This window comes from Typopeltis vanoorti, chromosome 21, assembly GCF_054136105.1.
Source record: "Typopeltis vanoorti isolate ZY-2024b chromosome 21, IOZ_Tvanoo_1.0, whole genome shotgun sequence".
Taxonomy (NCBI): Eukaryota; Metazoa; Arthropoda; class Arachnida; order Uropygi; family Thelyphonidae; genus Typopeltis; species Typopeltis vanoorti.
In genome coordinates this window covers 8201706-8228194 of record NC_143569.1, presented here as the reverse complement: position 1 = coordinate 8228194, position 26489 = coordinate 8201706, and the positions used below count along the sequence as shown (strand labels likewise).

At 33.2% G+C, this 26489-nt stretch overlaps 1 protein-coding gene and 1 long non-coding RNA gene across 6 annotated transcripts in view; one reads left to right on the top strand and one right to left on the bottom strand.

Moving 5' to 3' along the window:
- The window catches only part of LOC150094610 (cell adhesion molecule Dscam1-like), a 223380-nt gene extending 217453 nt beyond the window's left edge, over positions 1-5927 (top strand). Inside the window, exon 27 of the transcript XR_016550175.1 lies at positions 5266-5927. The gene's annotated coding sequence lies outside the window, so the exon portion shown is untranslated. The remainder of the gene's footprint in view (positions 1-5265) is intronic.
- The window catches only part of LOC150094609 (uncharacterized), a 944400-nt gene that overhangs the window by 662400 nt on the left and 255511 nt on the right, over positions 1-26489 (bottom strand). The window lies entirely within an intron of this gene.

The following is a 26489-nucleotide window of genomic DNA, read 5'->3' as shown; positions in this document are numbered from 1 at the left end:
AAAAAGAAACCAAACTTTTCGAAAATGGAAGAAACTAGTGGCGTCACCTGTTGTACCTTTTTGTTGTCGAAAACTGTTCATGACATTTGACAGAACACTATAACTCGGCTTGATTAGAAGCCGAGTTATAGTGCCAAGAGTGACTGTGTTTTGACGAACGGTCGGAAAATGAGTTTCAAACAGAGAGCTGTGATTGACTTTTATGTTAAACTTGGTGAAAGTTTTACCCAAACGTATCAAATGCTTCAAAAAGCATACGGTGATGAATGCTTATCCCGTACTCAAGTTTACGAGTGGTTTAAGCGATTTCAAAGTGGTCGTGAGACGCTTGAGGACGACGAAAACCCGGGCCGTCCCAAAACTGGACTGAGCGAAATTAACATCCAAAAAGTGCGTGATTTCATCGAAGAAAACCCGAAATTGTCCTTGAGATGGATTGAAGATGAATTGGGGATTCCAAAATCAACTGTGTACAACATTTGGACCAAGAGTTTGGGCCTTCGTAAATTGAATTCGCGATTTGTTCCCCAAATAATAATAATCGTATGATGATACACGGCCGTGAGTCACCTTTACGGGGAGGTACGGCACCATCTCAGTCCCTCCAAATTTTATCCGAGCTCCAGAACCAGCATAGCTGACGAATCAGACCTCTGGCTTGGTCAGTAATCCTGACTGTAATCGGTGTGTGTTCATCGGTATGCCTGCTTGCGGGATGTAAACCCCCCAAAGTTTTACCTAAAGATAAACTGGTGGAAAAAATCCTGCTGCCCAAGACCGGCTAACTTGGCTATGGCTGAGGAAGATCCTTAAGCTCCTCGCGTCGTCGACGGGTACTTGATATTTCACCGTCTACACGTCAGGCGGTGAAATATCAAGGAGAGGTGTAGCATTCATTGTAGAGAAGAAAACTAATAAAAACTTTATCCATGTCACCAAAAAATCAGATAGAGTAATGACAATTCTAGAGAAATCTAAACCTAGAGACATGCTGATCATTCAAATATATGCTCCTACAGGACAGAATGAGGAAGCAGAAATAGATATCATGTATGATGAAATAGAATGGTGTATAAGAGAAGATGGAGGGAAGAAAGATCGATGATATGAAAGATACGTGAGAAATTCTGGATGGAAGATACAAAAATAAATTAGACTATATTGTGGTCAGTAAACGTTACTTCAATGGAATACGGAACTCAAAGGTGATGCCAAGTGGATCTGATCATAGACTGGTCTTAACGAAAATGAATATTCACCTGAAAACAATAAAAATTAAAAGAAGTCAATGTTTCAGAACAGCTGTTTGCACAGTTGCAAAACGAAAATGAACCCTTTCAGTGGAACAGATTACAAGCAGCTATTATAAGATCTGCAAAAAAACCACATCAATAAACAAGAAGGAAGTGAAAAAAAAAACATGATAACACAAGACGTAATCATTCTTATCGATGAAAGAAGAACATGGAAAAGAGGAGCAAATGAAGAAGAAGGATTAATATATAAACATTGGAGAAAAGAATTAAACAGTTATACAGAAGATTGAAAGAAAACTGGACTAATAGGGCAGTACACCGAGATAGAAGAATTAAAAATAGGAACCAAACCAGAGAAACAATCCTGAAAGTAAAAGAGCTTAATGGAAAAGCAAAACGCACACAGTCTAATAACATCAAGGACAAAGCGGGAAAGAATCATTGATAAGCAAAAGATAAATAGAAGATGGGTGGAGTACTTATCAGATCTCTATGATGCTGATAATGGTAACATCTTAGATGATTCACGACACTTTAAGTTAAACGTAACAACAGATACCACTCTACCCACAAGAAAGGAGGTAGAACATATAATTAAGAATCTTACTAATAATAAATTCCCTGGGTGTGATAATATTCTGGCTGAACTGCTGAAAGCTTTGACTGGCAATAATAACTATTTAGTGGAATCCATTCAGGACATCTATAAAACAATAGAATTACCTGAAGTTTTTACAACATTTATCTGCTTACCAATTCCAAAGAAAATAATGCACAAAATTGCGAGGATTACAGAACTGTGAGCCTAATATCCCACGCAGCTAAAATGATTTTAACCTTCGTTAACAAACAAATTGAAAGAGCCTTAATAGGTGAATTGAGTGAACTACAGAAAGGCTTCAGGAAAGGAATGGGAACCATTAATGCCATCCTGAACTAAAAATACTAATAGAAAGATCACATGAAAGAAATAGGAACATTTACATATGCTTGATAGACTTTCAGAAGGTCTTTGACCAAGTAAAACATAATAAAATGCTCAATATATTAGATACATTAGACACAAAAGATCTGTAATTAAGATTATAAAAATGATTTACACCAAACAAAAAATGCAGCTGTTTAACTCTGAGACTTCTGAAGTGAAAATAAAAAGAGGAGTTAGACAAGGTTGTATCCTTTCACCAAATCTATTTAATATCTATAGTGAGACAGTGATGAAGAGATTAAAAAACAAAAAAAAATACGAATTAGTATCAATGGTATAAAATACAATAATCTTAGATATGTTGATGATACCATTATAATAGCAGAAAACAGAAACAAATTAATCAAATTACTGCAGCTACTAATTGAAGAACGTAAAGAATTCGGATTAGATATCAATGCAAAAAAAGAACCAAATTTATGAAAATCTCAAAAGAAAGCAGATCCGAGCCAGAAATATTCATAAACAATATGAAAAGTGAACATACATCAGAATACAAATATTTAGGCACCTACTTTACTGCAGATGGAAAGCAAGATAAAGAAATAAAAATAAGAACAGCCATAGCTGAAGATGCATTCTGGAAAAATAAAGATCTGCTCAGAAGAGTATCGAGACAAAGAAAAGAATGACAAGAACATTAGTGTGGCCAGTTTTCACATGTCAAAGTGAGACCTGGATATTCATGAAGAGAGTAAGGCAACAGATAATGGCCTTTGAAATGTGGTGCTGTAGGAGAGCTCTGAAAATCCTATGGACAGAACATGTGGCAAATAGAGATGTCCTACAGAGAATGATAACACAGAGTTCTTTATTACAGGAAATGATCCAGAGAAAGATGAGATTGGCAAGACATGTACTGAGAGGTTCAGCAGGACAGAGGATACTAACACTTTTAGAAGGAAAAATTATGGGAAAAGGATCAAAAATGATAATACGAAAGACGTGGTTTGATCTTTTTCCCATAATTTTTCCTTCTAAAAGTGTTAGTATCCTCTGTCCTGCTGAACCTCTCAGTACATGTCCTGCCAATCTCATCTTTCTCTGGATCATTTCCTGTAATAAAGAACTCTGTGTTATCATTCTCTGTAGGACATCTCTATTTGTCACATGTTCTGTCCATGGGATTTTTTTTTCTGTCCAGCAACATTCGTTAGGCTCTTATTAATCGAGCAAGCATCGACTATTATTTTCACTTTCGACTTCTTCCAATCAATAATGGTTCAAAATATAGTTATGGTGTTCGTTTTCTCTAAGCAGTGCAGATTAATTACAATTTGGTGCTCATTTCTCTTCCTTCGAAGTAGCGGGAATTATACATCCCCCCCCCCCCGTGTCAATGTTATAATTCCAACAAGCCAAGACTACCCCAGGAAAATCAAGCATACACAACTGATTTCATTTAAATGCCAAATTTCCGTTTTTTATCATAGAAAATTTCTGGAACTAATTTTAATAAGCTCAGAAGTGTAAAAGTTGCTTAAGCAGTTGGCAGCAAACGATATTGCTTGAATGGCAGACATAATTAATGACGAAACTTTTGGAAACTGAAGCTGAATGAATGTGTTTTAGTTTAGAGAACATTAACTGATTATCTGAGTTTTTTTCTCCGTTTTACTACGACTAAAATTATATTTTACTAACTGAACTCAAGCAAACATAGTAAAATCAAGTTTTCTAAGCAACTCGAGCTTGCGTAACATACCAATTATGGATATGTGAAAATTCAATAAACTACAATTTATGACCTAATTATTATGTTCATACACCACTACCCAAGACAGCGTCTCGCATTAAGTGCTGATGATGAACATAACGGTGAGTTAAACTAACGCGCAGAACGTTGCCCGTTTGCATCTGTTCATCCGCACTCTGATAGTTACCAATTAATCCCTAATGATGGTATTCTCCTCAAACGTTGTTGCTCCAAAAGATGACAAAGTGCTTTGCGAATGGGAACTTCCGTGAATTACGAGATTCAAATCCAAGTTTAATCCATTTTCGTAAAGTAAATCGATAAATGTGACGTCACTGGCGTACACACTCGGTTGAATTATTTTTCGCTTTCTGGTTCTGGAAAGCATGCTCTGATTGAAAGATAACTGTCAAAGTAACTTGAAGCAATTTCTTATTCTGGTTTATTCAAGTGCATCTTTTTAGAATACAAGAAATCACTGAGGATATTATCAATTTTTTTTCCCATGCAGTGACTCCACAGAAAACGGCAACTTGTCTGCTGAGAATAAGGATATTAATAAAGTGTAGGTAGACGTGGAAATGAAGGAAACAGCATCTACTTTAAGAAGACAGAATATAATGCGAACTGCAGCAAACCCTTTACTGAATATCAGCTCCATTAAATATGAAATTGTTAAATATCAATAATTAAGGCCATTCACTTTCAATAATTATAGCACATGTATTTTCGACATTACTAATTTTAGCTTATTATTTTTAGTTGTTCATCCTGCGCTACCGCAGATTCTTCCATTGAATTGTCATTCACGGTCAATGAAAAACTGTCGATAATATATTCTATATTAGAATATTTTCACGTATTTCATCGTGAAAGTAGAGTTCACAAATCTCAGAAGCCTACGTATTTACAGCTTAGAATATGGACGGTATTTCCGATATTCTGATCGGTGATCAAAATGTAATGAATTTAATTTTGGTTCTGTTACTTCTTGTCTTGGGACTAAATAATAATGGTCCCAAGCTACTTGGTTTGAGGCTCATTTTATCTGATCCAATCATCCTGTTACTTGTACCACTTTTTGTACTATATTTCGATTAAAATATTCCTTCTGTTAATGATTTTGAAGGGGATTTTTTAATAACAGGCAAGTATATGTAAATCACTTATTCTGAACAATGTTTAAAAGGCGCAGATAATAACTTTATTTTTTGTAGTGATAACTATAAAGAATCTACATTAAAATGTTAAAATTGTTGAAATGGTTTTCCGTACTAATATGAGAACGTTCATCGGTTCTGAATAATTCTTCCTTTATCTTTCAGTTGCCCAAACCACCTACGGAACGAAAGTTCAGACTGTTCCTCTAAGGCTACCTGATCGGCTTCAAGAAACTAATCTGTTGGTATGCTGGAGTGGAAAGACTGATTATACACAGCTAGAGCAAACAAGGTTCTAAGAGGAAGGATATTTACTTTTAATCATCATACTCGAAAATCTGGGCATCGTTAGCTATGACTGGTAAATCTCGTAATAGCCATCTACCATGATGGAAACTGACTAGTGCTTTTGGCAATGTGTGATTTGGGAAAATATACAAAACACACACAGGTCTGTGTGATATCGCATCACTTTTTTTTCTGTTCATCATTCTAAATAGCGCCAGTGATAACTTTGGGTAGTGAACTGACCTGAAACTGTACTCCTCAAGGCTGAATTGAAAGTGATGCGATGTGTACATATGGATTTCATATATAAAGTGTGAACTTGCTTTCTAAAACATGTAAGTACTAATGGTATTACATGAGTAACTTTTGATACGGTACGTTTGTTATGTATATATACGGTTTGGATGTGCCTACAGGACTGTATGTATATAACTAGGTATATATATATAAATATTCTATGTATATAACTGTACGTATTTATACATAAGTTCCACTGTAGTGTTTTAGCCATCAGGTTGTCTGTACATAAATATATCGCATATAACGATTAAATATGAATTTCTGTTTTCTTATAATATTAACCATCTCACTGTATGAAATATGGCATAATAAATTTTGATACCGTAAAACTATAATGGGTACGAATAGATTATATTGTGTATGTGCCTGAAAATAAGCAGGCTGCTAAGATAGCCAACATTTACACGCTGATGCTTCAACGAAGATTGTAAATTCCAATTCTCTTCCAAACTGGATTTAGACCCGTAGCAATTTCATAACTTCAGACGTTATACTTACGTCTACTTATAGCCGAACTTGATGTTATCAGATTATAAAAACGTAATGCTCAATTTGCGAGATCTCGAAACAGAGACAAATGTTCTCAGTCATCACTCCTATATCTGGCTTTGTCCACAACTAACTCGCTTATCTCAGTACATATCAAATTGTGACTGATGTCACATCATGATATTATTTAAATAGTTTACCGATGTGTTTTTTCTTTCCCTCATAAAAGTAACTTAGGTGATTCAACGCATATTTTAAGATATATAATTAAAAAAAATTAAAAACACTTTATGACAATTATATTATTACAAGTATCTCAGAAACAATACTGCCTTTTTGTTCACCATGCACGTGCGCGCCAAACCATGATACTTGTGATACTCGGATGAGGGAATGTAAGAAAATAAAAATATTTTAGCATTAAAAATATTTACATTTTAAAATAACGAACTGTGTTTAACAAGTTCTCAGACGGTACTCGAAAATATTTCTTTTAACACTTAAAAATATTACATTCACTCCCAAACTTCAGACTGTGGATGGCTTGGTTTAATGTCAGACCAAACTTCACAATCGATGGTAGTTAAGTGATTCTCAAATCTTGGTCCTGTGGTTAGGATACTAATACATTGTTCGTCATTTTAAAAAGCAACATTGGCATAGCGTAAAGTGCTTACTGTGCTGTAGCATAGTATTCCCTATGTATAAATAACGCCAGGGAAAAATTATCATTTCAAATAGTCATTACAAACCATTTTTTTTTCTAATAAAAACGAGTCTTGAATCTAGGGATGATTTATCAACCAAAACTCATTACAAGGCAGAAATATCAATTTGTCCAAATGGAGAATAGGCCTAACATTTTATACTTGTTATATATATAGAATTTCACGCTGTTCAGAGCTGAATTTAACTTTCGAATATTTCTACAGTTTTCGTGACAATCATCAATATCTGTGGTAAATTTTCGTTGTCCAAAGAAATGAGCACACTTATGAATTAACTTATTCACGTTAGGCGGAACACATTAATAAAAATTCTCCAACGATTTAACTGAACTACTGTTAGTTGCGCTTCACTAAAAAAAACACATCAATAAGGCACTGATATCTTTCCTTGTTTACTTTTCTCAAACTAGTTAATTTCAATATAATTCTTCTCAGGGCAAGATAGAATTAAGACGTAATCCTAGACTAACTGGAACTAATCAGAATTTTCCATTGAATGTCCAGTTCTTTATTTATCCGGATACGGCATTAATTTTCTTTTACAACACAGCTGACTTAACTTGCAGCTAAGTATATGATTCACTATGTTTTGGCTCACTTCTAAACATTATTCTCATGAATTTCTGCCCTAGAGAACTTATAATTTTCTTCCACTTCCTTTGCTTGTATCCTACCTTCCTTCCCGCTCCGCAAAAACTTCCTCTCTCCTCTAATTAAAAATCTTATCTCTCTATATATCTTTCCTCTCCTTTTTGGTTCCAAGGTCACGCACTCTTCGACTCGTGCTTGTTTATTTCATGCGTCTCCATGACAACGCATGAACGTAAATATTTCGCTAATGTAATGCAACGCTCTACTCTTACATAAGTGATTACATAACATTAAATTTTCACAAATAAGAATAAACAGAATATTTGAGCTACTTATTCAGCTTTTTCATTACATATAGAATTAATTATAATAATACTTTTCGTTACATCATATATATATTTTAGTTATTATAAATTCTGCACATATTATTGCTTAACAAATTAATAGTAGGTTAAGTTTAGAATAAATATTTAAATAGTAATCCTTAATTAAGGAACAATAAATAATCTTTATACAAATGATGATTAATACATAATAAGAAATGTTAAATGTGAATGAAAAAAAAAATTACACAACATAGTTTCATTCACAATTTAACAATATATAACAGAACTCGTGATACACTTTGAGATTTTTTTTTTAAATACAGTGTATTTAAGAAAAATCCAATCAGTATCTCACAGGTCATACACCCTTCATAGCACCTGAACACAATGGTGGGACTACTTTTAAAAGGCATATTAAACCGCAGTTTTCATTAAATTCTGTTCATCCCGCATTGAATTATTCAGCATCAGTTCAAAAACATTTCTCCAACAAAAGTAATCCCATGAAGACAGACAAACAACAACAAACAAACAAACAAAAAAAAAACTATACGAAAAACTTCTTGTGTACATCCTAAAATTGAAATTATATTAATTTTTATTCATCTAGAGAGGAGTCAGTAGAGTATACAGTTTCAACGCATTTTGGCTCTTCGTACACCTTCAATTAATCGGGCCGACACAAAAAGTGAAGAAATATACGGAATTGACAAAGAATTCACGGACTAGCTTCGTACTCTTTATTAACTGAATGCTACAATGGTTTGCATAGTCTATTGTGTGTGTGTGTGTGAGAGAGAGAGAGAGAGAGAGGGGGAGAGAGAGAGCATAGAATTAGCTTTGTTTGGAAGCACAATGGAATAATAAGGAATCATTATTCTCATTCCCTTCTTATTCGAAGTAAAAGAGTATGCTAGTCGGCAATGAGATCTTACTTGGTTAAGTTATCGAAAAAGAAAATAAATTGTTTTAAAGAGATTCTTAGGATATTCTGAGAGTAAATGATGTATTCTTTGCAAAGCTGTTTATTATATTGTCGCATCTTGTATTTCTTCTAAATTAAAAATAAAAATGCATGTTCTAAATCAAATGAACTATTACCACAGGACAACGTTTCAATCATGAGACGATGGTTTAAAATCTAATCGGTGTATGAAAGAAAATTGGATTCCTTTCTATTAGATAGTAGAAATTCATTTACCATTACTTACTGAAATAGGATGCAGACAACGTTAACTAAATGGGTATTAAAGCGATTTTAGGCAGGACGGTTTAAACGCCAGTATGGAAATGGAAGCAGAAGGTTAGCGATAATATGAAGATTCAATGGTGCTCTACGCCAATTCTACCATGAATCTGCATTTAATGAAACTCTCGAACTATTGCAGGACACGGCGCTAATCCTCGCATACACTGCCGCCTATTTCACAATGTATGTTAATTTGCATCCAGTGTGCGGACGGCTCATCTTAGTTCGACATTCTTGAAGGATAAACTTATATTAACAGACTAGTCACGCTCAATGCGATTATATTCAGAAGGATTTACGCTAGCGAGTCCAATTACAGAAGTGTGAACTCACCTCAGAAATATTTTTTCTATAAGACTTTTCAGGTGAAGGCAAGATGAATTTTCCTTTTATAAATCTGATGTAATACCGTGTACATAAAAGTAAGCTTATCTAAGTAATTAATTCTGCCGAATAGTAAATAATTTATTAGCATGTTTCTTTTATAAAAATATTCCTATATAATTATAGTGAATATCTGATAGCATAAGGCCTGAAATATAACTGAACTTGTAGAATACCGACCACTTTTAAAGTCCCTGACAATTCTCCTGAAGATAATTTATATTTTCCTCGAAAAGACCAACACCGGCAAAGCAGGTTCTGATTTTCTTTCATTAGTGTGAAGTCTAAGGATATCTTATTTATAATGGATCACATGTTCCGACATTTTTGGTGCAGTCTCCCGATTTTAAACAACTTATCTAGCTGTACCGATAAGACCATCACAAAATAGTTCCAAAATTCCAATATATCGGCAAATAGCAACTGAATGAATGAGCATGCCAATAATAATATACCTACGTCATAAAAGATGAACAGATTATAATTATAAAAGCGTGCGATATGATCCCGTGTTGTACATAAACATAAGTTGCAAATCCTGCTTGAAATATGCCGATATATTGTAGTAATAGGTGAATTTTCATTCCAACTTTCCTATTCCCGAGGTCAGTTTCCTCGGTGATCTTAATGTTCACAATTCCAACGTCACTGATCGAGCAAGCAAAGGTTAACCTGGCAATTACTATCCCCAAACATTTCAAAAACATTGAACATATAACTGTCCGTGTTTTAGATAATGATAACTCCTATCTCAACATTCTTCTCTTCCTTATCGATGATCTTACAAGGCACAGTGTGGATTACAACAAAGTATTGATTTTTATCCATGAAGAATTCTTCATATACTTCTTTTGTTATCCCAATTTTAATTGAAATTGTTCTCCTGATTTCGATTATCTATGTTTTTTTGAATTATTATATACAATTATGCATCTAATGATTAGATGCGTAATTGAAATAATTTTTCTTAAGTATAAAAATATATTCTTCATTACATTTTATATTTTTGACCTTCATCTAAGCGAGCAAGAAAGCAGCCTCTCGCTGTAAGAAAGAGTTTACGCCACAATGGACATTCCAATCTCCATATTTCTGAATGTGTTTGGAATACTGGAAATCTGCATCTCAAAAGCGCTTGTTTTTCGATGAATGCTTTCGACACCTTATAAAAAGCGAGGGTCAGATATAGCACTTGATTATTTTTCGTGACCAAACCCAATTTCGTCTCTGAAATTCGGGATATATTGAAGTGAAATTCGGTCGTACTAGTTGTTTACTTATTTTTAATTAAAATACGCTGATATAAGATTATCATATTCATTAGTTTCTGTAATCAGTCTTAATTTCTCAAGAAAACTGCATCATCCGCTTTTTAAAGTATTATAAATTTTCTGTCCCATTTGGAAAACGTGTCTGTTGGTGTAAGAAAGGCCACAATTCTTTATTTACTCCATATATTTTTTGAATTAACGTAATTTTCTACTTCTTAAAGTCCTTATAAGGACTGGCTTAAAGGGGCGAAGCAAGAATGCTTTTCATCTTCCCCGTTATCTGTAGAGGACAGTGTAGGAATAAGTGTTATTGAGCTATATAAAGCTCTGATCATGGCAGGAAGGTAACACCAATAGCCGAGCCTCAGTTAGACCTTAATTGGCTACAGCATTGCCATCCATTACCCTTTAAGGGTATTATTGGATTGAATGAATCAATCACCGCATCTCACCAAAAGCCTCGGGCTACCATAATATTTACGTTTTGACTATCTTTGCCATTGTGTTCTGTGTTTTTGTTTTTCTGCAAATAATCCAAACCTCAAATTCATTCTACATTCCAAGAGCAATAGCTTACTGTTTCTCACATTCAACGCAAAAGTATATATTAGTGTTTTCAGAGAAATGACTCGTTAATTGTTGGAAAAGTCATCCAATCACAAATGCGATACGCTCACCGCAAACTGAAGAGCTATGGAGTTATTGTTGAGAGATGTAGCGTTAATTTTCACACAGATTCGTTTTTCATATGTTACTCTTAACTTGTATATGCGGTATTAATAGCAGGTTTTCTCCCAAATAAACGAGTTTATTTGAACGGTGTTTCACAATACAACATGATTCTTGAGGAATCTCACTTGAACATACATAAAGATTAAATTCAATTTGAAAAAAGTAATTTACTATACACATCTGGTCTGGTTTCGAATAGCGCAGTTAACATTAGTTTATTAACCAGATTTTTGTTACAAAGGGAAAAATATTCTAGTAAGAGTTAAATTTAAATATTTGCTGCTGTCAAGTAAGGAAAGAAAAAAAACATTATCATTAAAGTGATGAAAAAACCTTTTACATAAATTTGCATCTTCTTTTTTATGTTTTTAACTTAACAAACATTTTTTTTCTAAGAAAAAGAATATTTATCATTTTAACGAGGATGAAGTATGATATGCAAGCGTTTCAATTTCTTTCAGGAAATTAACATTTTTCATTTACTTGAAGCTCATTAAAACTCGCAAGATCCTGCCCTTTAATTTGTGCGTTAGGCGGATTACCATTCGAGATAGTGTTAGAACTAAAAACTAGTTAATTAAAACTTTCAGTCAACTCAACTCGATCATAAATTAGAGATACTTATTATTATACATCTGATAAAAATATATATTTTGTTCGAAAGAAGAGTAATAAAAAGAAAAATGAATTTTTATGACAACGTTAGGTTTTAAGAGAGAAAAAAGGCATAAAACTATATTGTGAAATTGTCTGAATGCACAGGGCCGTTTCCCTACTTTATAAAATACTGTGGTAATAATATAATAAACAACATAAAATCTAAGAGGGAAAAAAAAATAAATAAAAAACGCGCTCCCAATCGTGACGAAGTCTGTGAAGGAAATGACCTGATTTATGACACACATTAGACTACAAAGGCATAAAAGTGTAAGGGGCAGAAACATTACTGCCTCATGTTGGGATTGAAATTTATGAGTTCCAAATAAAAATGGCTTCGAAATGGACATTATATCACAAAGTACGGATATGCGTAAGTTGAAATTTATGTACGCTATGCATAAAACGCATAGGTTTGGGAAGATTATATTAATAAAAGTCTAGTCCAAAGCAGGGTCACGCTATAGAGAAATGAACTACACGCTAAAGCACATAAATCACTTTCTATAGGCCAAATGTCAATAAAAACGTCAAAAACGGAAACATGAAAAAAGTTGAAAAAGGAAAGCGTCAAATTTTTTTTTAATAAATGAAGGAAACGAATTCCAGCACATTGTCCAATGTGGCGTTTATTAACTGTATTATCTTTTTAAAAATATTCTCCCGACCTTTCACCTAAAAAAACGTCGTATCAATAGTTACATTCAAATATACAGCAGGTCAGAAAATACGAAAGTTTTGAATTGAGATAAATGAACTTAATATAACTTCATTAGGTATTAAAATCATTTATTCTGGTTTAATTACTACCATTGCGAGCTTTAAAAACATGAATACAAAGCATGGGAATGCTGGAGATTCAATCGCCAGTCGTTATATACTCTTTACATAGCAATAGCAACTCCCCCCCCCCCCCTCCGAGACTGCTCTGGTCCATTTTCAGAGGAATCAACGGTTCGAAATTAAAGTAAAATTAAAACAAGACATTTCATTTATTATTTTTACAATGCCAGAAATCACCTAGAGAATGTCTGTGTGAACATTGCTGTTTGAGGATTTGCGGGAGCATCTAAGGCAGCGAAACCAGCGTGTGTGAAGTCTGTAACGTCGTGGTCTTGGTTTCCAAAGTTTTGTGGAAAGATTAACAGCGTTCAAGGTTTTCTGATGCGAGGGTAGGTATGAATATTGGAGCATTGTTCATAACTGCAAATACTAAGGTGTGCTCACTGGCTAATTCAGTGGAACTGAGAAAAGAAAGGCAGTTGGGACTGGAAACAATCTGAGAAGGAGAATTTCCTTTACTCTAAGGATATTCTTACTGGGTCCATGTCATAGCTGTAGTATTGCGTTTGACAGGATAATTGTTAGGAAACGAACATTGTAGCTTTTCTGCGGCATGATGTCCTTCTTTATCAGAAACTAATTTGGAGAATTAGTTTCTGAAAAAGGCTTTCAAGAACTAATTTGGCAAATAAAGATAGTTCTTTCTCTTTGCTCACAGATTTTTCGTTGTGTGTGGACATTATTTACAACAAAATTTAACATCCGATTTACTAAAATAAAAAATACGATTAAAAATACTGATCTGAAGATCAAAAATTGAATACTGTATACAAACATTCGGAAAAAAGTGAAAAGAAAGAAAGACGATCAGTACGCCGTTTCTGTTCCCAGCATCTGGAATAAATTAACCAACCACTTTGAATGTCCCTAAGAAGTAGCCAATAGTCTAGGAAACGTGGATACAGTATGCGGTTTCCAAGCATCTCGTCAGCAACAATCTAAGATTCGTGTACATATACTGATCCAGTTTATATTTTACAGAGCGTTAGACGTAAATGACTCAAACTCATAGAGCCTTTAAATTAAATTTAAAGACCTCTTACTCAGAGGAAGATTTCCGAATAAGATCTCTTTTGGCATGCCAATTGGACAATTTTATGCTTGATAATTTCGAATGCAAACTAAACTGAGCGGAGTTGTGTACGTTTTAATTTAGCTTCTGATATTAAGTGGTCTATCGACATGTTAAAATCTACATTTTTTTTTTTTAGGTTTGCAAACTCGACTGAAGTCTATCACACTAGTTTGCTAAATCCCAAGTGCAGAAGAAATGTTACATAAACTACTCAACTTTAATAAGCTCAGTTACAATAATAATAACAATGCACGTTTTTCATTCTTATTCTCAAAAATACATTGAATACGTCAGAATGGTGCAAACGTTACACCAGAAATATTCCATTATAGACCTCCATAGATGAACTTTGAGTCTTTTCATGTTAATTTATTCCTTTTAATAAGTGAGGGAAAGTAACTAATTCAAAACGTGTTATGCTTGCAAATATGTTTAAACATTGATTCCAAATATCTCATTTAAATAGCGTCCATTTCGTAAAGTGTACAGGAGTAACACATAAGTTTACGAGAAGAGTGACAACTAAGGCAAGGAGTGTGGAACATCACTGACTCCTCTCATTACGAGAATCAGCAGGACCAAAATCCGATCTGCTGAAGTGCCGATCTCCGAAGTTCAAGATCATCTATGGTCCGGTTTTTAATTGACAGAAATATTCAACAGGACATAGCTTTCTGAATTTGAAATATCATCATCATTAATAACATGTAAACTAGAGAATTCATAAAATTGACAAAAAAAAAAAAAGCGTCAATATTTCCTCCTCCATTCTACACACATCTACGGGTTAAGGTTGTACAACATTTGATTAAATCTGGATAAATCGTATTTCTTATGTCAATGTAGATGGGTGGATCTACATTGTCATAAGTCAATGCCAAAAATTGAGCCCAATCGAAATAACGTTAAGGTGTTGACATGATCCACAGATAACACGAAATCGTTTACCCGATTGACGACAATACGGAAGATTTTTGAAAAGGGCTTAGGGATGGCAACAATCAACCAATGTTGCATGCAGTGCAAAATGAATTATTTCTTTATTCTTATCCAATTCGTTTCTTAGTAGATACAAATGTGATATTAAGAAAATACTCTAATTCAATAAGATGGAAAAAAAAAAGTTCATTTTACAAGAACTTGCTAAAAGTCAAAAGAGATGCAATTATTCTTCGTTATGATAAATCTCATTTATACAGTACTGTATTCAAGTTTGGAGTTTCTAAAAGAACGATAGTGAGAGGCTAGAAAAGATGCAGAGGAGAGAGACTAGATTGAATTTTAGTAAGAGTGGCCATCCTTATGAAGAAAGACTTCAATATCGAATGTTGCAAACCATAGAGATAAGACGAATACGAGAGGATTTCTGACAGTTAAAGGGAATGAACAAGCTTAAAACTTAAGACAGAGTGTTGTACGTTACACTTCAAAAAATATTTTTGGTGAAAGAAAAGACTAACCAATCACTGAAATAAAATCTTCAAAGTTATCCTAATCGATGATAGCTTAGAAAATTCTTTAAGCGTCTATTTTGATATATGGAAGAGATTATGGTGTCATGCTTTAATTACTAATAGTCTTTATTTTGGCACAATATTTTTATAGTAAATGTCTGTTTGGATTTAATGATTTCATTTGTCCATGATGGATATTCTGCTCTTGAATATCCTGAATTATTCGCAGCATATTTTCAGCCTTGTATTGGATTTAACAAAGTGAAGTATTTAATAATACTTCCGAACATTTCTTCCCTGCCCTCTGTTCATCAGCCGAATTTTTCACAACCTGTTATCTTCGACTCGCTAGAAATATATCATCAACATCGTTATCACAGATTTTCATAAATATGTTTTAGTAATTTAAATACTGAAGCAAATCTCTTTCCATCTTCACCGATCTGGTTGACAGAGTGATTAGCTTATCTGCTCTCCAACTAGCAGGCTTCGGGCGGATCCTAATTCCGTCGTGGCCATGGATGTTTGTGGTTCTCTTTGGGTAAATTCCATCCGTTTTATGCAAGTAATATGAATCACAAAAATAGATGCTTTCATCTTTTAATGCTTTCATTTTCGTTTTTCGGAAAACAATAATGCCGTTACACACAGACACCAATGGTGACAAATACTATAATATTCATGCCTCCCCCCCCTTTTTTTTTTACTTTCGAGATACGAAACCGAAATTTTAAAAATGATATTATCATAATCTACAGTGCGACAATACGGCGATTACAGGCTTCTATCGGATCAGTGAAACTTTAATGAATGTCAGCTTTTAAACACTACAACTAAGAGCGATTCGCGCAGGACTGTACGTATTCCATATGTTCTAACCACGTGATCAGTTCCAGAAGTTTGATTAATGTGAAGAGAAACTGATTTCATCTCCTTCCCCATACAATCATACAATTGTTAGCATGTTTTCATTATTGAGATTATTAGTAAATTCACCAGTGCAATGATTTCAGTAAATCTTTCCTACTTTCAGTAAGAGATTCAAGTTAATTAGATTTTTGTTACCTTCATCTAAGAGAATGCCATTTCTCGTTATCAGACGGTGACGAGTTTAAGAACTGTGAATATATCTATAACTAAATTTTAAATATTTAAGTTAAAATAAGAGAAAACGCAGTGAATGTTCAGGAGGAAGGATATTGCATGCTAATTTAAACGCAATAATTACATCACAATTCTGAAACCAAAATAAGACCGACTTTATAAAACAATTGTGATTTACGATGTAATATTCAGGTTTCGATTTAATTGTTGCGTAGTTTATACAAAACGCATAAGACAGGTATTTTAATAATCAACATTTGATTACAATAAACAATATCAATAAAGCGTTTTTTCAGTTCATTTATAGAACAATCATCTTTATTTTGTGTTCAGTACAAGTATGTGCTTAATGAATGTATGACAGACCACTCTGCATTCAGAAAAAGACCTTTCTAGCAAAAGAAGCGAAATTAAAAACTGTAGATTACATTATTTCTTCCAGTGATTTAAATTAAGTAACTAACTTAATTGCTTTATGAAAACACATTCTAAATTTATTTTCACGGTGTTCTCAACAACCTGGTCTTTCATTATGTGCACAGGAAGTTTCGTCCCTTTGGATTATTGGCTGCGAACAATTCCTATTCCTTCTTCTTTTTTTTTTTTTTTAATCGTTTTTGAAAAATGAAAAATAGATTTAGAACTACTTAAAAGAATTCTCCATATATAGGTATGGATATTTCTAGCTAAATCAATACTTAAAAATAAATTTAAAAATACCAAACATGTTTGGTTAGAAAGTTGCCAGCAGAAGAAGAAAGGGAGTCAAGAAAGTAAGGGAGTGATGTCCATAATTCTAATTTCTATGGTGTATTTAAAAGCATATTTTCATAGTAGGATAATTTCTCTTTTAAGGTCCAAACTACTTTTGCCAACAAGCACTCAGCCTTACCCCCAGTAATTAAAACACTACACAATTCTATGCTCACTGCTTTAGTCGATTTAGTAATTATTGGGGGGAAGCATAGCTGTGAACACTTATAAGCCTCGTTACAGCTTTCATTGGATGATATTTCCTTAGATCAAAGCAATTTAAACTTATACAAATAAGCAAGAAACAAGTTACAAGGCGCAGCGCAGTTTTCATTTAAAAATCCTGCATATGTAAAATTCGGCGAAGATGTGAAGATTTCTTTTTTCAATACTGAACCATAGAGGAGAGCCCGAATAAAAATCGCCATATTGGAGCAGCTTAGGAGCAAGCGAACCATCTGCAGTCTACCGAGACTATTTTGTATTAGAGGCTATTCTCAATTGAAATAATTAAATGGATGGAAGCGACTAACGTGCAAAGAGAAAAATTGAATTTAAAAATACATTACATGTGAATTTTCTTACTTTTTTAGCATTTAATATATAATGAGGTCTCTGGTTCGTATGGTGAAGTCTTGGGAGTGCAGTGTGATAACCTTCTCTTAGGGATAAAGGGCCTTTTATCATTTAAATGAATCGAAAGACCGAAGGAAGAGCAGAAAATCGCTTGCTTGTAATTATACAAGAATCCTGAGAGAATAGCGAACATACTACTTCATTTGTTAAAGACAAGCTGTTAAAGGAATTTGTTTGGGTTGAAAGAAGAAGAAAAAAAAAAGACGGTGAAATAGAAGAACCCAATCTAAATTAATCACAGCTCAGCGAAGGAAAGGCTCGTGGTATATACCAGAAGCAGAAACAAACTTCGTTTTTTTTTTCTCTCGTAAGAATGACTAATGAAAAAATAATGCAATGATTTGGATTGCAAATAAACTAGAAAAATAGTTCTCGACAAATAAAAAAAAACTACACAGAAAACAGTCGTCTTTATTACAAGATGAATTTCCTGCACTGTTACTTCGACTAGAAGGATTACTTTTCTGAATAACAAAAACGTTTTAACCACTTAAATGAACGGAACGAAAGATTTTAAATTAGTGGCATTTTTCTGTTTGTACCAACTTCCATGATTTTGCGAAAACAGGCGACGAAACTAAGCCCAGTAAAAGGATATTCTTTAAAGATTCAAAATGAAAATAATAAATTCAAGAAACAAAAGGTTCTTCAAAATCGATGAAATAAAAACAGTTTGCACAGGACACTATCGTTTGAAATATCTTGATTTAGGGGATTGAAATGAGCATTCAAATTGTTTCGAAGAAGGCATAAGAATTTTTGCTAACACGACAACTGAAACTCAGGCTGATTTACTTATAATCAAACACGAAATGTAATCATTATTTCGATTCTCAAAGGGAAAAAAAAAAAAAAAAAAAAAAAAAAAAAATCAAGCAATCGTAAAACTGAAACTGGTTTAACTACGAGAAAATGACGTAACAAGCATTACAGGTGTGTAATGCTTGTTACACAGCTTTATGGTGATCAGAGGTGAATATTCTACCGTCGATACTTCAGATTTACCTCCCCCCACCCCTCAAGTGCGTGATAAACAAACGTCTGTGATTTAAAATTAGTTTTTGTTACGGATAATTCCAGGGAAAAATTCCTTAAAAGAATTTATTGCGATATATAATTTAAATGTTTCATTCATGAAACATTACTTAAAATAGCTAATAAATTAGCTTACTTTTGGATGGATTCCAAATATCAGCTTTCAATCCGTTCAGTCACAGCAATACGAGAAAAAATAAATAAAAACGTTTTCTTACTATTTTATGCGAGTAGGAAGAATTGTGGTCATCCACGTTATTTTTACATGCATGACCAAATTTTTTATAGAAGTGTTACAACCTTCTATGAGATGGATGGACGGTGTGTCTGGAGTGACTGATCTTCAGAGAGTTGAAGCCTCCAGAAAAGCAAAAAAACAGGACCACCTAGAGAGGATTGGTGTGGCGCAGCACTGAGCAATAGAACAGATAAATCAAAAATAGATAAATCAACTGATGATGCCCAATGAAGAGATACACCATATTTTAAAGAATGTAATGCACTATTATACTCTCCCAATTTTTTTGTTATGTATATTCCTTATTACTTTGTTCTCGGAAGTAGTAATGAAACTTCTATTAGATCTGAAATAGTTTTTTTTCTCTAAAATTCGAAGCACCATTACATAGTTCGTATCCTAAACCAGAAATTTCTCAAACTACTGCTTTACCAAAGCAGTAGTTTGAGAAATCTCAAACTACTGCTTTGGTAAAGAGCCATGAGCGCCAGTGAATTTCCTAGAATCAAACCTCACCGCTAAAAGATGAGGTTGTTTCTGAATTGTTTCCTTGGTCATAATACCAATGTAATCAATTATTAGTAATCTTGAATTGTTGGAAATAACGTCCAATTTTTTTATATAAATATTATAATATTTTTGAGATAAATCAACTGCATTTCTAAACCAGTGAATGCAGTTTTTGTATCTTGGAAATCGTATTATTCATAACGTCACTTCCGCCTGAAATATCCGATACCCCCCCCCGCCCCACTTTTTGTTTGTTATACAGAGATAAACTACTTCATACTGCTTATCGTGTATAGAAATAAACAAGAATCAAATTCTTTTCCAATGTAATGCTACCATCACATAACATGATATTTGTCAGCACAGTTTTTAACATTCAAAATATTGTTCTGCGTGTGTTCGAGGAAAGGATTTAAAAGTTTGACAATTTAAAATGGCATCTAGAATTACACACTTTGCAGTATGATTGAATCTTTTGGTGAAAAACGATTACTGTATTTCACAGAAAATGAACGGGAAAAAATCCGTGGGTGAGTCATTAAAAAAATAAATAAAAAGTTCCTGGCGTAGTCGATGTATTCTTAGCAAGGACTGGAGCAACACAAGTATCGAAACCACATATTTTGACTGCTTTATGTTTGTATTTCTCCCTTTGGCCTGACATTTATATTTGCTTTTCTGGGTTTTGGTTAATCCTTCTTCTGAATGAAGAAGAGATTTCATTAGATGTAATAAATCCTCTCACGAAAAACAATGAGAACTATCCCAAGTACTTTACACCAATGCACATTGTGACAAGATAAAAATGCATTTCTGTAATCGTAAAAACACCCTGTAGAAATTTAGAAATTCGTTAGAAGAAGAATCATAAGAATCTTTGTCTGTGGGGATAAATTTTTTTTTTTTTGTTTAAATCGCCATCACGTCAATTTTAATTAACGCTAAATCGGACTCATCTCATCAACACATTTTCGTTATTTTCGATAAATTTACTTATGTACAAATTAAAATCAACTGATCATTAATGATTTTATTCCATTTATTTATTTGTTTTGCTTATATAATTGCAATACTTTGGTTAAAAACCAGAAGCGCTGATTTGTGCTTGGAGAAACGCCTACTTATTATTTCCAATAATTTAAACATTATTTAACCTGATAATAATGTTTAGTAAAGGACGTTCATTTCACACACAATCAGTTTTTTTTTTTTGTCTAAAGTTCATGACATAGAAAAAGAAAGTATCATAATTTAGAATGGTATATGAGATTTATAAATTTTGGGGAAAAAAAACAACAGATAGATAAAAAGGAACTGAAAGGAACGAGAACGACAAACATTAAATGAAAACCTACTGAACAAAGCAATACACGAGGATAACGAAATAAAGAGAAGATTAAACTCTGAATTATCTTGAAAATAATAAACCAGTCTGATTATGTTCCATACTATTTAATGTTTACATGAAATAAATCTAAATTATTACTGCTTTTGAAGATGAACTTGACAAGGCTATTTAAATATAAATAAAATGAAGATCTCTTTCAAGTGATTGAGATCCAGAAAGGAAAAAATAAAAATAAAATAAAATTTTGGAACTGGTTGATGAAAGAGAGGCAATTCCGTGTTTCATTCCAACTGAAAACGTAATGAAAATATCTTACTAATACGGACTTTACCGAAGTAAAACGTCGACAATAAAAGCCACGCAGAAAGTGAACACAACTGGATTATTATTTATTTATTTTTATTTTTTTTGTATGATTGATTCCCAAGAAAAGCTGTAAAACTATAGTAGAGCAGTAACCGTTGTTGCTGTGCTATGGATTTCTTTTTCTGTTTTTGAAGTAATTTTTGTTAAATTTTTAGTATTTTTAAATTAATTTCTACATAGTCCAGAAAACCTGTTTAGAGATCAAACGCGGAACTTTTTAAGACCATTTCAGACTTTAAATAAGCGGGACAGGTCTCACACCGGACTATTAAATTCATCTTCCATCTAAAGAAACAACAGCTCGTTTGTTAAAGAGAAGATACGCTAAACACCCCGCCAAGAAAAATTCAAAGTCAGACTTGCAAAACCAACAGAGGCTTCTTAAACACGTATTCAGTATAAACAAGTTGGAAAACTACATGAGACCGGATCATACTTTAAAGACATGCTTCTGAGGTCATCTAACAGGCCAAGTTCTTGAAACGAATAAGAATATAATTGCTTTTTTCCCCACCACGTGAAAAGAAGGTGCGCAATGTTCGTGGGAGGGAGATTCGCCAAACAAAATGATTATACCAAAATGGTTTCTTCTCTTTCTGGAGATTATTTTGACTCATGTTTGGTAGTTCGTGTTACCAGTTGACAGGATATTAGTAAAAATACTCCTTTAAGAAAATCACAGCCCCCTTTCTAATTTTCTTTACTGAACAATTTGCATATTTATATTCAAATATTGCCTGAATAATGGATGGTGCTAGGGTTTATGGTCAACTTGAATTGACTTCTCTTAAAGATGATTAGAAAGAAAGATAATAAAATGATCTGAATATTCACATAAACATTACTCAACCGAGTATGTATGTGTGAGAAATCCTGAAGTCATATGGTAGACAGACAGTACAATACTTCCTACTAAATTGCCATATGAATTTATCCACTTTGCCCACACAGATACATTATATCGGTGAGCTGAAGGTGTTACCAATTACATTTATACACTTCGCTATAGCGATAGTGTTTTGCCGCTGTAATGAATATATGAAAATAGATTCAAATAGTAAATGTTTTAAAAACTGTCTCTAACCAAAAAGCACTTCCACTTCAGTGACTGATGAGATCAATGAAAAAGCACTTATTTTAAGAACAGGAGAGCGACTGCCAAGGTGATGACCAAAATGCAGGTTAGTCTTAGATCTGCATATGAACTTATCCAAACAGATGTGTTTTTAATAGTTGTTTGTGGATGGATATCATGAAGCAAATATGGGAGCCATTACTATGCCTGCCTACTTTCATTGTTTATCCCAGTATTCGATATTAGCGATAAACAGCAATCACTCGTTGAACTTGGGGTAATAATAACCTGCCATAAACAAACCTGTTGTCCTACTCTTATGATAGCATCCACTCTTATAGGCAAGTTGGTGGATCATGAAGAGTGCTATAGTGCCTATACTTGTCTGAGATTCATAAGGACCCATCTTTGCATATTGTGCAAAAAAATAATGTTAAAGAGCCGGCTGTTAATGTAAGGCGTCATGCTTTGTCGGACCTCGCTCTTTGGGTGACACAAAGGTCCTTTGAAAGTGCTTCATTTTGCTGCCATTAAGATATGAAGCAAAAATGTTTACCGGGTTGATTTGACGGCTGAGATATTCTATAAGAATCCTGAGTACTTAAAAATAGAGGACTCATGCTGAGAAACGATGTCCATTGTATATAAATACATGGCTCTTTCTTGACTTAGCTTAGTCAAAAACGACTTTTTTTCATCTAATTTTAGGAATAGAACAATCGTTTTAAGCGAGTAGTTAAAATGTTAGTTTATCTTTATGTACTTTTCGCAACAGGTGAGAAAATGCGATGAATACGAACGAAAGGTGGTTACCTAAAACTTGGTACTGTTCTATGAAATGGAATTCCCATTAGAAATGATATCTTGGATAATAATGCTCTTTGACGAACAGGAAAATGCAATTAGTGTTATCTAATAACCCTTATCCAAATATTAAAGAAGAAATTCGAGACAAGCACTAAATCATAAAGAACAGTTTCGAACAAAGAAAAACTCACAGCTGCAATATTAGCTCAGAAAAAAAGCAAATGCAATGATACAGCTCAGTTCACAAAAATCCACTACAGAATGCACGGTCAGATTAAAGAGATATGAACAGTTGATGCACAACTCTGATCTTATTACTTTTTGCATACATACAAAACTCTCAAGAACATTTTTAATTATTCCGCATCTTTAATTCACTTCATATCATTCAGTGCTTTGCTTATGGTTCTATCATGCATCCGAGGAATATAATACTTTTTTGTGTAAATAATGAAGTTTCCTTTGTTTTTCTTTAATTTAATAATTTATGCAGTAAAGGTTTTGTTTTTCAGCGACTGATTCGAACGCCATCTATTCCGTGACTTATAGACGACTTCATTCCTAGGCCTGAATGAAACAGTATTTTTATGAAAAATTAGAATTTTTTGAACTGAGAAAGAATATCTTAAGACAGCTTTATAACATCAGTTTCCTCCTATCTGAATCCAAACAGCTCAAATATTTCTTAATCCAATTTATTTAACAACGTGAATTTTACGGTGTGGTTAAAGCATTATGGGTAGTTACAATATACGAATCGTGATCTTTAGGTGAAGCGCAATACATAGCCTCACCCACTCAAATGTCAACCTCACCTTCCTGTGGTCCATCCGGTTCTAAAAGTACAAACCAGGCACTGGCGACCGAGTATGCGCGGAATAACCCTAAAAGAGTAAATGCTGTTAGATCTGCCTGTTCAGAAGCGTTAGGTAGCAGCCCTACCACTGGACGTACCCAGCGACAGGTTAGTAACCTGCCCTGGGGAAATTCAAAATACTTTCAAGTCTCATCCAAAGGACTATCAGGGAAAAGACCACAATTCAGGAAATGGTAAACGAAATTGAAAAAAGAAACACATAATGAAGATTGCAACATGGAATATGAGAAGCATTACACACAAAGAAAAAGAACTTGATAAACAACTAAACCAAGCTAACATAAAGATATGTATATTAACAGAAACAAAGAAAAAACAAAAAGGTACAAAAGAAACAAACAAATATAAACAAATCTACAGTGGGGTAAAAAAAGAAGAAAGAGCAAAAGCAGGTATAATAATCATGGTACATAAACCCCTAAAGAACAATATTGTATATTACAACTATTTGAATGAAAGACTAATAGAAATTACACTCAAGACATTAAGAGGCCACATAACAATAATTGGTGCATATGCACCAGAAGAGGGAAAAGAAGAAGACAGTAATATATTTTATGAAGAATTACAGAATACTATAGATAAAACAAACAAAACTGACTATTCAGTATTAGCAGGATATTTAACTGCTAGAATAGGAAACAAAAAATACAAAACAAACATTGGTAAATTTGGTGAAGATACATGTAATCAAAATGGTCTCAGATTGCGCGATTTTGTCATTTATAATAATATGAGAATAATGAATTCAATGTTTAAACACAAGAAATACATAAACATACTTAGTGTCAGCCAGAGGATACAAATCAGCAATTGACTACATTAGGACAAATTTTAAATTTGCGGAGTTAATTTTAGACGTAAGAGCATATCGAAGCTTTGAATTAAAGTCTGATCATTATATGGTATCAGCAAAACTTCGATACCAAAATTGCTAAAAACACATAGAATTGAAAATTCTTACCAGCCGAGCTACAAAATTTCTTTATTACAGGATCCTCAACAAATTCTCAAAAAAGCAGCAACAGAAATCTTAGGAATAAAGCGCAAATGGATTAGAAAAATGAGGACTGCGAGACTGGAACAAAGAAATAGAAAATATAATAAAAACAAAAAAGCACAGTTACCAGAAATGGCAAAATTCAAAACAACAGAAGCAGAAATAGAGTATAAAAGAAATAGTGCAAAACGAGAAGGAAAAAACAGAGAAAGATGGAACAATTTCGTAACAGATCTAGAAAAGGATTTATTTAAGCCACAACCGGAAACATATAAAGTAATAAAATACATGAATAAAGAAATAAAAGAAAAGATAAAAATACAAACAACAGATTTAGAAAAATGGGTGATCTATTTCCTAAATCTCTGGACATATGAGAAAAATGAAATAAAAGTTTATAAGACAAAGAATGACCTAATAGAAAATATCACACTGTTAGAACTGAAATATATAATAAAGAAGAAAGATGAAAAATAGGAAAAAAACCAGGAGAAGACAATATAAATATAGAACTATACAATAATGCAGGTGAAAAATTTAATGAAAGACTTCTGAAATGTTTAATATGTCCGGAGGAAAAAAGGACTAGTTATCCTAATCTATAAAAAAGAAGTAAAGACGATTGCAATAACTATAGGGGAATTAGTCTGCTGAATACAGGGTATAAAATATATGCAGGAATATTCAAAGAGAAACTAAGCAGCATTGTAGAGGACAAACTACTAGAAGAACAAAATGGTTTCCGAAAAGACTGATCCTCCATAGATCCAATTCTTACTTTAAAATTATTAATAGAAAAGAGAAGAGAATTTCAAAAAGAAACAAAAACGTGACCTTGATTGATTATGAAAAAAACCTTTGACAAATTTAGTCGACAAAAATTGTTTAAAATATTAACCGATTTAAACATACCAAACCAACTTTTATAACCCATTCAAGAAATATATACAGGAAATAAAATAGCAGTTTAGAGCACATCTCAGAATGGGAGGATATATCAAGAGGTGTACGACAAGGATGTACCCTCTCACCTCTGCTTTTCAATATATAAATAAAATTATAACAATCTGGAAAGAGTATCACCCATTTGGTATACAAATGACCCCGCAAAGGAAGATAGATATATTACTATTTGCAGATGATCAAATAGTATTAGCTACATCAGAAGATGATTTACAAATATCATTAAAATCATTAAGTGACATCGCAAAACAATATAATATGACAAATCTAAAGAAGAAACAAAAATAATG